We start from the raw sequence: 13,341 nt of genomic DNA on the forward strand, positions 1-13,341 counted from the left end.
TCAGCTTACTAAATAGCAGCAAAGTTTTTCAGCTCGCTAAGTCGGGGAGGTGGGAAAGAAGCAGAGCCTCCTTGCTTCAAAGGAGCAAAGCGGGAGAGGAGAGGAGCCTTCTCCTCTTATACCCCTCACCTGCATTATTAGCAGCATCCTTCTCCACCCACCCCACGCGTGTTCCTTCTCCCCTTAAACCCCTCCCTGCATTATTAGCAGCATCCTTCTCCACACACCCCACGGGTGCTCCTTGTCCCTTGAGTGCTTTTCCTTCCCTCCCCACTTAAAACGTGGTTACAAAGCACAGATCCACATGGATCCTCAGGATTTTTGCATTGGGCTACCCCAAACTCACCGTCAGATCACATGTCTGTGGCCACAGCATGAACCACAAAAATCATACATCCACTGTTTCGTTTAGAATATTTTTTTTTCTTGTTTTCCTCCTCTAAAAACTATGTGCGTGTTATGGTCGGGTGCATGTTATAGAGCGAAAAATACAGTATGTTTATTAGTAAGCATCCTTAATCTGGATACAACTGAGAATCTCCTCTCATCCCCAAATAAACCAGACAAAGAGCCCTGAAGAACTCAAAAGCCATCACTAGAAATGGATGTAGTTAAAATGTATGTCCTTTTGTATGCTCTTTCACACTACATATTACAATGCAATACTTCAACGTTACATGGCATGAGAATGATATTACTTTTCCTATATGTTTGATTCCATATTAGAGCAAGGAGACGGGTCCTAAGCAGGAATGTTTTCACTTCAGCCTGAACAATCAAGGCTTTCTGGTCCATCCCTGTGAGCTTAGGATAAGCACAATGTGCTTAGGCCTCGTGGAGTGCATTTTTGCTGAATACCAAACAAAGGCTTTCCCAGCCCCTCTCTTCTCAGTTAAAAATACCAGAGCCTGCTGTGGATGGTCAATAAATCTTTGAGTTCTCCTATTAAACCGAAGGATTCTGAAGGACAAAGTGAATGGGAAACTTCAAGATTGGAGTTAATTGTATGACTTTGCTTAAATTATTTAGGCACTGAATAAACATTACAGGTGGTTCTCTCACTTCAAAAAGTAGCTTGTCTTGTGTGCATGAGAGATTTGGCAATTGTCTAATCAATGAGTTGTCTTGGGGTTCTCACCTCTTCAAGAAAAAGGAAATTCACAGACACATGGTCATCACTTTTGATGGCTGAAAACATCAGGTGATAATTTGTATATTTGAAATAGGCACAAATTATCAAACATCTACAAGATAGGGGTTTCATACTACTCGTAACAGAATTTAAAACCAAATAATTGCAATGAGACAGTTCATTCTTATTGAACAATATGGTGTCATATGACCTACATTCATACATCTGCAATTCAGCCTTGAGACAGGCTACTACTGGGTATGCATTTTATCACATCAGAATCTGCAATTGTAACTCCTTTTCAGTATTGTGGAAAGTTTCAGCATCTTGCCAGAATAATCAAAGGTATAGCAGCAGCAGCAGCACACATGCACACCTTAATTTTTCAGTCTATGTATGTAACGAACACACTCTTTTCTCAGTTTACCACCAGCCGCCTGGAGAGATAGAATTGAGCCTAACAAAATCAGGCCTCCAGATAAACCAGCTCATCTGTAAGGTGCTACTGGATGATTTATCTTTCTACTACCAACAGAAAGATTAAGTGGACTCCCCTCCTCTTCTTTAGGAGGCCATGAAAAATTCCAAAGGAAGAGACCCTAGTCACTTTCCTAAACAACCTGGTTTGTACTGTATTGCCAAAATGTTACTGCCATGTTGGAACAGTGTTCCTGCACTGTGCTTTAAAATCACTGCTTTTTGCAGCAGTGTGCAGCATTTAAACTAGCTAAACTTCAATTTATAGCCAGGTCCTATATATATTTACTAAGAAGAAAATCCCACCTAGTTTAATGAGGCGTAAAAAAAGGTAAAGGTAAAGGTACCCCTGCCCGTTCGGGCCAGTCTTGCCAGACTCTAGGGTTGTGCGCTCATCTCACTCTATAGGCCAGGAGCCAGCGCTGTCCGCAGACACTTCCGAGTCACGTGGCCAGCGTGACAAGCTGCATCTGGCGAGCCAGCGCAGCACACGGAACGCCGTTTACCTTCCCGCTAGTAAGCGGTCCCTATTTATCTACTTGCACCCGGAGGTGCTTTCGAACTGCTAGGTTGGCAGGCGCTGGGACCGAACGATGGGAGCGCACCTTGCCGCGGGGATTCGAACCGCCGACCATGCGATCGGCAAGTCCTAGACGCTGAGGTTTTACCCACAGCGCCACCAGCGTCCCTTTTAATGAGGCGTACTCCCCCAAAATTCCAAATCAGATATTCTGGTCCCATCTTATCTTATGCATGCTGACTCAGAAGTAAAAACCCACTGAGCACACTGGCAACTGCATCCTCAGGCTTCTGGCTCTTCCTCCAGGAAATTCTGAGCAGCACTTTAGCCTCATAACAGCCTTGGGAAGTAAGTTGGGATAAAAGATAAAGTCTAGCTGAAAACCTGGGCTTAGTGTTTGAACTTGGATGGGACCGGAATATCCCACAGTGAAGCACCACTGAAGCCAAGAAGCCACTTTTTTCCATCTCGCAGGAGGCAGGCACTAAACTGGCATATATGGAAATAAGCCCCATTGATTTTAAATTAAATCTTATTTCCATCTGCGCCTGCTTGGACTTGGTGTTAACACCAGCCATCCCCGCAAGCCTTGCTTTCCGATATCTTTGCTCACAAACGCATCGTCAGCCGTGATGATCTAGTATTCGACTTAAGCCTCCCCACCCCAAAGTTGGTGGGTGTCCCCCTCCCGCCCTTCTCCTTCTCCTCCTTTCCTTTCGCTCCTTTATCCAAAGGCTGCTCGGCTCTCTGTCATCTCTCTCCTGGTAATTGGCAGCAACATCTGACAAGGGATCAACCGTTGCTTGCAATCTGTTCAGTGACATTGCACACCTGGTCTTCGCATCCTCTCCCTCTCCCACTCCAGCTATTTATACCGCTCCGGCACCAGACGCGTCCGTGGCTCACAAGAGCAATAACTTTGGGCGCAACAAGGGCACCGCGAGTCATTTTTCTCTTAGCCAGCACTGTCTGTTCTGCTCTGCTGAGGATGACACAGGGCTCTTTCTCGGCGCTCGTAAGCAATGCCCAAAGAAACGCGGCGGCTGTAAGAGACCCGCTCTCCCTTTGCGCAGAAAGGAGTATGGAAAGGCGGCGGCGGCAGCTGCCTCTTCCGCAGTACACCTCCATACATCCCCTCTTGCTCCATACAACGCAAGGGTTCTCCCCACCCATCTCGCCCCTTCCCACCCGCCGCCCTCGCCTCGTGCACAGCCAGCCGAGCTGTCTCTGCTCTTTTCCCCTAAGGTCTCGCGCCGGCAGGCAACAGCCCTCAGCTCTCTCGCGCGCAGCACGCGGGGCTGACTGATAGGGCGCCAGGAGGCAGGCAGCGCTTGTCCATTCGCAGCTAATGATCCCCGCCGGCACTTGGGCTGGAAAATGCGCGAAAGCTGCACTCACGCCCCGCCCGGCGCCTTCTCCCGCTGTGAAATCCGATCCAAGTCCTGAGCCTTCGCTGCTTCCATTTTCAGCCAAGGCTGCTGAGGCCTGAGCCTCCCCAGGAGGAAGTACAGTGAGCACCGTGGGATCGGGCCGGAAAGCTGCTTGACCCCTACGGCCAAGGAAAACAAGCGCTAGTGCAATGGAGAGGCTGAGAGGGCAGCGCACCGACCGATGAGTCCCGGGTTCAAGTGTCGCCTTGGCTACTAAGCCCACCATCTTTTAGCATCAAGCCAACTGTCTACTAGGCCGGCGGCCGGGAGGTTCAGAATACCGACCGACCGCATAAGTCTGCATCCAGGGGTGTCAACTTGAATAAAACATTAGGGGGAGGAGGTAATGCCCGCCCCACATCACAAGACACCGCGCACGCACACCATTTGAATGGCAATGCCCATCAACTTGGGGAGTGGGGCTCAAATATTTTACATCGGTCCCTAAGAGATGGGTTCTATGGTTGCATAGGAAGCTCTCTGAACACTCTAGAAGTCAATGCCAAGCACTGTTACTATAAAAGCGATAGAAATTAGTGGGTCGTGCGCTTACTTCCGAGTCAACACGCCTCAGTCCAGGTTTGTGTGATCCGATCCTAAGCACGTTTACCGAGAGAAGCACGTCCTAGGGCATTTAGAGGTTGTAGGTCGATCCTATGCTTGTATAAGCGAAAGGAAAGCCTGGTGTTATGTCTCTGTCCTCTGCGCGTTTATTCGCCCGTCCCCCTGAGCTTAGTCATTTGAAATACAGGACAGCGAGCTGCCTTTCGGTGGCGACGAAGGCGGGAGGGGCAGGAGCGGCCGGGCTCGCTGGCTATGGCAGCCAAACGCGCGAGGCAGCCAAGGGAAGGCACTTTTGCAAGCGATATATAATTAGCCCGAGCTGCGCTTTCTTCCTCTTCCTCTTTCCATGAGCTTTCACCTTCAGATTCTGAAGGGAAAAGAGACGGAGACGACGAACGCCCTTATCAAGATGGGATGGGCTCAGGGAGGTGAGTGCGAGGCGTCGCTTGGAAGCGGGCCAAGAGGAATTCCTGAAGGTTATTCAGGCTCCGGGCGGAATCCTGCTCTCGTTCTCCAACGCAAAAAGGAGGGAGGCAAACAAATGGCTGTCATCCTCATCACCCAGATAACAACAACCCAGATTACAGACTGCAGGCAGAATCCTCCCCCCACCCCTGCGTTTCTGCGTTTCCTTGGACAAGACGTCAAGGCGTCCAACAACCGCGCGCTCTGCTCGCAAACTAGCTCCCGAGGGCTCGTTTTAAACAACGAGATGTTGGGCCACCTTTGCATCGTCTGCTTCTGTGGAGCAATGGTGGGAAACATTTGGCCCTCCAGCTGCTGTTGGACTACAACTCCCATCCTCTTTGGCCGCTGGACATGCTTGTTGGGGCTGATAGGAGTTGTAGTTTAGCAATGGAGACCCACAGGTTCCCCGCCTCTGCCGCAAAGGGTCCTGAAAGCAAGATCCCAGCCATTCTTACAGGGAAGTTAACTCGTTTCAATAGGTCGTATTTACGAAGAACGGTGGTCTTAAGAGTCCTAGTCCTGGACTTCTGTTTGGCAAACCCTGCTTACCTCGGTTCCGTTCTCCTATAAGAGAAGGCGGCAGTCCTAAACATATTGACTGGCTTTAGGTTTTAGCACGCTCTTTGTGGATCGAAGCCACAGCTTGCTGCGAAGTCCTTAAAACTTGTAAGGCAATGCCTGAAGCCAAGTGAAACCGGACTCGCTGCTAGGTTGGCAGACACCTGAGCCAGAGGTCTTTGCTAGCCCTGCTACTGGTCCTTGTCACAACGCGATGACTCGGAAGTGCCTCTGAGTTCCGTGGCCCCTTCAGAAATCAGCTTGCATAGGTAGGACAACCAAAAGCGCTGAGGGCTGGAGACGGCCCTTTCCCCCACAGCCCATACTACATCTCTGAGGCCTATATTGACATGCTTTCCTACCCCTATACCATTTAATTTTCTCTGCCTGCCTCTCCCTCCCTCCTTTCCCAGCCCCCGATTCCCAGAGGCTTCCATGTGGTCGAGATTGCCCCTTAACAAAAGTATCCAAGCGGGGCGGGAGAGGCAGTTCGCACGCTGGCTCTGCTCCACTAAGTCTGCGCAGCCGGAGGAACCTTCAAGGACCGAGCCGCCACCCCTTTGATGTGCGACGCCGCCTGGAAGCCACAAAAGCCGAGCTCTCCTCTCCGCCCGGCCTCCTTTCAAAGGAAGGCGCTTAATTGTGCGGGCTCCTTGTTTGGGGAGGGAGCGGCAGGGAACTCCGCACAAAGTGGCGGCCAGCCGGAGCACGGCTACATCAAAGGTATTTATTTTGATTATCTCCTGGCTATTTTTGGCAAGAACTTTCCTCCTCTCTCGCTGCTTAAGTTTTGCCGGCAGAAGTGACTGTAATGATTCGTCTTTGTTCTCCACTGGATGTTTACGTTGCTCTTAGCATCACGTGCCTTTTGCTGGGACCACCAGCCCGCGGTTGCACTGGCTTGATTTGGAGTTAATCCTGGAAGGGGAAGGTGGGGGCGGCGGCGGCGGCGGGTAACCCTGCTTTTATTAACTGTTTAGGTGTCAGCTAGTTTTTTTGCGCCGCCAGCTTCTTCTAACAGCTTATTGAAACTTCTCTAATGGTGGGTTTGACTTTCCATTTGAAATGGTTCTCTTTACCTCCCTGGAACAAGCCCCGGATCATCAAGTGTCACGGAAGCCTCATTCATTGACTTCCAGCTCTGTTACGCCTGCTTCTTGTTATCAAAACCAGGAGCCAAACCCCAAAGATGGAACCACCTTGTACTGGTTGTTGACTAATCCGGGTTAACCACATTTCTGCTCACGATTCTAATCTGGGGTTATAATCCCTCGCGTAGAAGCATGAATGGACAGAAAACACCCTAACCAATCTTGACTCATTCGACGGCTAGTAGAATCAGTAGATGACTCTTATTCAGAATTTGCCGTGATCTTGACATTGGACCTAAAAAAAACTCCATTACGCTGCAGTTCTAAGTATACGCTTACCTGAAAGTAACTCTCAGTTAAACCTATAAAACAGAAGCAGGAACAGACCTGCTTAAAATAGGCCTCTTGTGGGCGGCGGGGAGCCCGTGACAGAGCATCAACTGAAGGGGCAAGCAGCTATCCTTGGTAGAATATATCCAGTGAATTCCAGTAGACTTATTTCCAAGTAAGCACACATGATGAGGTGGCGTCGTCAGCCCTACAGAAATCAACGGAAGGAACTCGGTGTGTGCTTAGGGAACTTGGGGATGTCCTGATGGAGCCAGCCAAGTGGGGGGAGGCGAAGGTGGCCTTTCCTATCCCAGGAAGGAGCGACAGCCGCCGCCCCCCTTCCTGCTGGGGGTTGGCTCGCGTTCTCCAGGAGGCTGGAAATACCTCCAAATTCGAAACAGCTGCTGGCCTTGCCGTGGTCTGCCTGCTAAAATATGCCGATCTCCTTTTAATCTGTTTCATATTCACAAATTAAGCACTTAGCCTAGGTAATAAATCATTAGCAGTTTACGAGACGAGGCTGAGACACACCAGTGAAGGGAAGTTGGGGGTGGGGGAACCGATCCCCCTAAAAGCGCAGCAGCCGCGCCTGGAAAGCAGCGCTTGGCAAAACGCTGCCTGGATTCTCTGGGGCGCAGAGCGCCCGAAGCACGTAGTGTCGAGGATGACGCCTTGCCAAAAACCGCTTTCTCGAGTTCAGGGGTGGAAGGTGGGGACTTGGCCTGAAAAAACCCCTCCGCGGCAAGCGGAAGAAGCTGGAGGTCTGGCTGGAGACAGCTTCCCCGCACCCCGCCAAAGCCTCCTGCCTCCTCTGAGCAGGTAGCGCCCAGCTTGGCTGCACCTGCAAACGCGGCTCCGCTGCAAAGGATGACTCACTGGGAACAAGCAAGGCGCGGGCGCTCTCCCTTCCTCCCTTCCCTTTTTCTTTCTGGCTGCGAGTCTCCGTCTCCTTTCCAAGGGCAGCTCGCCCATTCCTGGGCCAAGCTCTCCCCGCAGCCAACCCCCCCCCGCCCCAAACACCGGGAGACACAAGACATCGGTAGGACTGGGTTGCAGTCAAGAGCGGAAAGGCTGTGCTCTTACCGGGACTCTACACGGGAAACAATCGTGGAAGAGACCACCAGACAGCATTAGATCACATTGAAACAAGATAAACATTTTTACTAGCCTGCTTAAAAAATAAAGACCGGTAGCTCCGCTTGCTCACTGACGCCACAGAACCAAGCATGCTGAGGAAAGGAGGGGTGGGGTGGGGGTGGGGCTTGCAGAGGGGCCACACAGGGAGCCTGGTCTGGCAACGTCAAAGTCCCACAACGTGCTTCCGGTGCCACAGGACTCAACCCTAGGATACTGTATTTGAAACCATGCTTCTGAGCTAGCACAGAGTGTTTTCGTCTCAGCGCTGAGCAGCCAGACCCCTCATTTCTGAATACTGTACTGTATTAGGATCTCCCAAGCTTAGTTAGCAGGAATAGCAAGTCCCATTGCGCCCAGGGAGACTTCCTAAAGGGAGACGGCATAATAAGAGGTAAAACACTTGTTGTTGCTGATACCCCTCTTCTTTCCTGGATGGGACTCAAGGCGGCTTACAGGTTCTTTGCGTGTTCGATCCCTGACATTGCCATTTAACTGGAACTCTGGCCATAGAAAGATCCCTCTCTGCTTGAGGTCCTCCAGAGCCTTGAACTCCCGAAGGAGAGGAAGGATGGTGGACCGGTGACCCTCCAGTTGCTTTTGGGCTTCAGCCGTAGCCAGCATAACCAATGGTCAGAGATGATGGGAGCTGTAGCGGCGTCTGGAGGGTCACCGCGGAGTAGGCAAGGTTAATTCTAAACTAACGAATGCTCTGAACAAGGAGCTTCATGTATTGTATGTACTTCGAAGTAACCCTGTATTAAGATATGGCTTCGTTCTCTTGAAATAAATTTCTTCTGAAACTAGCGTGTCTTGTGAGGATTATTATTATTATTTGGAAAGGGTGGAGGTAATAAAAGGGAACTCATTCCAGGTCAGAGACGGCGGTCCCTCGAGCACGAGCCCCAGCACCCACCGCCAGTCCTGACGGTGACATTTAGCAGCCTGATTATGCACAGGAGGGGGAGGAGAGGCTGGCGGCCTGCCTGTCGTTACATCCCTCCTCCCTCCTCCCTCCTCCTCCCCTGCCGAGGAGTCGGGGACTACAGGCTGGGAAGGGGAACCGGTTTTCTTCCGAGCCTTCTTCCCACCGCTCTGCTTCAGGTCCGCTGCAAGACTCGCCTCTGCTGCGCCCCTCCAAGTTCCCTCAACAGGAAAAGCCTGAGGATAGGATTTTCTCCGGGAGCCTCCCGCTTGACTCGTCTGTGGCCAGACATGAAACGGCTGCCTGCGAGCGCGCTGCAGCCAGGAAGAAAGCGAGACCAGGACGGCGCCGGAGTGCCATCCGCAAACGAGTTCAGCCGGAGTTCTTGCCCTAGAGGCGAGTCCTTCTCCTAGGCTTACAGAGCCGCTGACACGTAATGAGTTACTTGGAACTCTTTCTATCAACCGCCTTAACCCTATGGACGTTTACTCAGATGCAAGCCTAGGGCTCATCCTCAATGCCCTTTAACGTGGATAGCCAACTTCCTGTATCTCCATTAATTTCCCATAGTCCATATCATGTTCCCCTCCAGCAGACTGCCTCCCCACACTTTCGCGTCCCTCAGTCCGGATTTTCTCATAGCCTTCTTTTCGGAGCATTCTTGGTATGAGAAAATCCGGATTGAGGGAGGGGGAAGTGTGGGGAGGCAGTGGTCTGGAGGGGAGCATGATATGGATAACGGAGAATTAATGGAAGTACAGGAAGCTTGCTATCTACACTAAAAGACAGTATGGATGAGCCACCCCCACAGAGAGAGAGAGAGAGAGAGAGAGAGAGAGAGAGAGAGAGCAGAGCGTCTACTGTGCCTTACTCCCAGTTCGAGCCTATTTAGTGGGTTTTGCTCCAGTTTAAATAGGACTTTTCACTTCCGGCTCAAGGGAGCTGCCTGGCCGATCACTAAACACCCTGGGAAGTTGGTTTCATTGCGCACTGCAATTCCAGTACTTGGGAGTAAGCCTTACAGAGTTCAAAGAGGCTTACCTCGCAAGTAAGACTGCGGGTCTTTTGCCGCTTTAGGTCCAAGGGCTGCTGTTGCTTCCTGTGGGCCAAACAACTTAGCGAAATATCAGTGTGGGCCAATGACCAAGTCTCAGGAAAGGCTGCAAGGCTGCACCCATTGGAAGGCAAAATATGGAGCGGGGGGGTGTTCTGCGGGCACTCCCAAAGCATTGCTCCAGATGAGGCCAGGGACGATACTCCGAATTAATTAGTTGCATTCAGTCTCCTGGCTTTGGAAGGAAGCTGCTATATATAGCCAAGATGGCTGGACAGGACGCTGATGGGAAGGCCCGTCTCTTTCCACAACCGAGCCGGTTTAAGGCAACACGTCATCCCGAACGCGCTTGCTTGGAAGGAGGAAGCCCCAGCTATTTCAGCCTAGAGGTCGGCTGGAGTTCTGCTCGCTTCCTGCCTTCCGAAGGACTCAGTCTAAAATCGCGGGGCCCCCTTCCATTCATTGTAAAGGTGGGCTGACTTGTTGGGCTCCTGCTCAGCTGGGAGGCGGATCGAGATGTCCGCTCAGGCAAAAAAGAAGAAGTTTGTGTGTCCAGGATGCCTCTGGGAAACCTCTTATCCTTTCTACAAGCCCTGCTCACCCTCCCCTCGCACCGTCAGGAAGGCGATCGATTTCCGTTGCCAATCCATAGGGATCTGCGATCTCGGACAGCACTAATTCCAGCAGGGAGCGAACGGAGGGCTGCGGTCACTCCCAATCGTTATAACCCCCGCCTGCCAGGGTCATTTTTAAAGGGCACCAGGAGCCTGCAGTTCTATGCACACCGCCCAGCGAGTGAGACCCATTCAACTCTATGGGAGTTACTTCCATGTAAACAATGGGTTGCGCTGTTCGGGTCTTTCCTTACCCCGCTCCCCCGAGGCTACCGCTACCCAGGAAAAGGATTCCGAGAGAGGAAATGAACAGCTCCGATCCACAGCACCATTAAGACGAAATGAGGTGTGTGAAGTGACTGGTTTCAGGGGTCGTAGTTCAGGATTGTTAGGAAAGACGTCGACTTATAAGGGACTTGTGTTTGGTATATACACCAAACCTGATGGATTAGCTGAACGGATTTGCGGACGGGGCCTTCCTGTGAATAAGTAGGCTTTCGGCTTGTTGGGGTTTGTGGATTTGAGCTGTTTGGGGTTTTCGGGGGCTCCATGACTAGTAAGGCTTTGAACGCGGAGGTGGCCAACATCAATCGCGGCGGCTCCGAAAACCTAGCTGTGGTGAAGCGAATGCAGCAGCAGGGCGATCCCGGACTCCAAACACTGAAGGGCGGGGGGAGGTGCGGGAGGAGGAGGAGAGAGAGAGAGAGGGAGGGGAGTGGGGGAGGGAGGGAAATGTAAGCGGGGAGGGACGGGGCCAAGGGAACGAGCGACTGCTGAGTGCATTAAAGAGAGCAACACCGACCTGGGAGCATCCGCCGCGTGCAATTGGAGGCGATCCCCTGGCGAGGAGGCGCTGTCAGAGGCTATTTATCTCTTGCCAGAGCTGAGGCTCCGGTTCCCACATCGGCCGCGTGTAACAATGGCAGCGATCAGCAGCCTTTCACGCGCTTCAGTGCCTGAATGGATTGCGGAAGGTGCCCGCGCTCCGCTCAGATGCCTGCTTGATTCATCCCCTCCGCTGCACAGTGACGATCGCCACGGCCGCTCTGCCCGAGGGACGCGCGCGGGAGGGGAGGGGAGAGGCGGTGGTCTGCCCCATTTGCCAGCGGAACGCGCACCCCCCCCCACACACAGACGCACACCCCGCTCCACTTCGCCTTCCTTGCCTCCCTCAGCACCACCTGATTTTCCATTTGTAGGACTGTGGCGTTCAGCCAGAAATGTCAGCGAGGACTGAAACTTGACACACAAATAGGAGCCCGAAGCAATTTCCTGCCTCCTCCTCCTCCTCTCCTCCCCTGGCTCTCTCTTTCTGGTCCAGCACACGCACCCCAAACGTCTCCATCTTGTCTTCTAAGTTCACTTTGAAATAGTTTGGCGCTATCTTATTTTCTCCTCTCTCCTCTTAAAATGCTTGTACGATCAAATAGATGTATTTTGCAGCCGGGTGAATTTTGTCACTGGAAATTCTCCCAGGGAAGGAAGGGCCTTCGGTGCGCTGGCCAGGAGCTGCTCCTCGAAGCCGGAGTAGCCGTAAGGGAGGGGGCTCACCTGCTGTTTACAGGTAATGAACCAAAACAGAGGAGAGGGCCTCGGCCCATGAAGGCACTTAAGTCTCTGAAGCAGAGAAGTGGGAGCCTACTACCGCCACCGCTCTGACCTGGGAGCACCGTTGGGTTGATCTAATTCGTCTCAAATTCCCAGACTGTACTCTGGCACTGAAAGAAAGAAAAGATGGGGAAGGAAGCTCAGGAACCCGAGCGCCAGTTAAACCCTGGGTGCCAAAGGCAGTAGAGGACGAGAGATTCTGAAAGGGCCCTTTCATAGGAATCTGCCCTGCTCTGACCATTGGTCCATCTAGCTTAGTATTGTCAACTTCGGGACTGTAGTGGCTCTCCAGGGTTTCAGACAAGGAGTCTTTTCTTGCTCTGCCTGGAGATGCCAGGGATTGGACCTGAGACCTTCTGCATGCAAAGCAGATGCTCAGCCACTAAGCTGCAGCCCTTCCCTAAGGGACCTTGGAGCTCAGCCATTTCCACACACACTGCTCAGTACAGAACTCTTGCGGTTGCATTGTCCTTTCCAGCCTCTTCAGCAAAGAAGAGAAACCACCATCTCCGGGGGCTGGCAGGCAGGCAGACACCATTGGTTGATAGGTTCTCCTAATGTTTGGCCAAACTCTGCTTCCTTCCAATTTCCACCGCTTCCTTCTACTCCTGAGCCTTTCACTTGTCCATCAAATCGCAAAGACGTGTGACTGAAGGAGGTCCACACCAGACTGAGCTTCCTTGTGTCTCCTGTTAATCCATTCAGAGCCAAGTCCCGACTCCTACTAAACACTATAGGAAGGGAAGCGAAAATGAAAATCCATCCCTTTACCACAGGGGACAGGGACATGGAAAGGATGCTAAGCGTGTGTGTGTAGGGGGAATCAATCTGTATAAAGACCCCAAACCCCAATTCTAAGCACATTGCTTGGAAATATGCCCCGCTGACATAAATTACTCCCACTCAAAATGTGTAGGTTCGCGTAAGAGATGAAAGAGGATAACAGCGCAGTCATTGCCAGAAGGTTTCTTGCTTAATTACCTCGCTAGGTGAGGAGCTCTGGCTTTGGGCGCCATCCGCTTGCATTAATTTCAGTGTTCGGCATCTCAAAGGTCTGTGAACTGGTATCATCATAATCACTGCTATTGTTATTATGTTAGGAGAAGCGCCGCCCCTAATTCAATGGTGGAGCATCTCGTGTGCACGCAGGAGGTTTCAGGTTCAACCACCTGCCTGAAATCCGGGTGTGTGTGTGGCGCGGCGGCTCTGTCAATGAGGGTGGGTGACAATCCTGAGGATGCGCAAACTCTGTTCCTTTGCAGCACACCCAAAATACATCCTTTCCCTCAAGGAATTCTGGGCACTGCCATGTACCCCTTTACGATTCCCAGCAACCTCTAAAACACTTCAGTGCCCCTAATCATTAGAGAGAAAGGATATGCTTCGACTGTAAAGGTACACAGTGTGTACACAATCTAGGCGGGCCAATGGTCTCA

General features: G+C 51.8%; 2 long non-coding RNA genes across 4 annotated transcripts in view; one reads left to right on the plus strand and one right to left on the minus strand.

The window, feature by feature from the left end:
• LOC310762093 overlaps positions 1 to 13,341 on the minus strand; it is a 73,470-nt gene that overhangs the window by 39,028 nt on the left and 21,101 nt on the right. Inside the window, exon 1 of one of the 2 annotated variants that reach the window (XR_014547850.1) lies at positions 11,100 to 11,390. The exons of the other annotated variant lie outside the window; for it this stretch is intronic. This is a non-coding gene — a long non-coding RNA (uncharacterized lncRNA). Of the gene's footprint in view, positions 1 to 11,099; positions 11,391 to 13,341 lie in introns of those variants that run through there. 2 annotated transcript variants of the gene reach the window in all.
• Positions 1 to 13,341, plus strand: part of LOC310762100 — a 54,556-nt gene that overhangs the window by 26,106 nt on the left and 15,109 nt on the right. For both annotated transcript variants that reach the window (XR_014547858.1, XR_014547859.1), the window contains exon 2: positions 5,563 to 5,872. This is a non-coding gene — a long non-coding RNA (uncharacterized lncRNA). The remainder of the gene's footprint in view (positions 1 to 5,562; positions 5,873 to 13,341) is intronic.

The sequence above is a fragment of the Podarcis filfolensis genome, assembly GCF_964270895.1.
Source record: "Podarcis filfolensis genome assembly, chromosome: 4".
In the NCBI taxonomy this organism is placed as follows: domain Eukaryota; kingdom Metazoa; phylum Chordata; class Lepidosauria; order Squamata; family Lacertidae; genus Podarcis; species Podarcis filfolensis.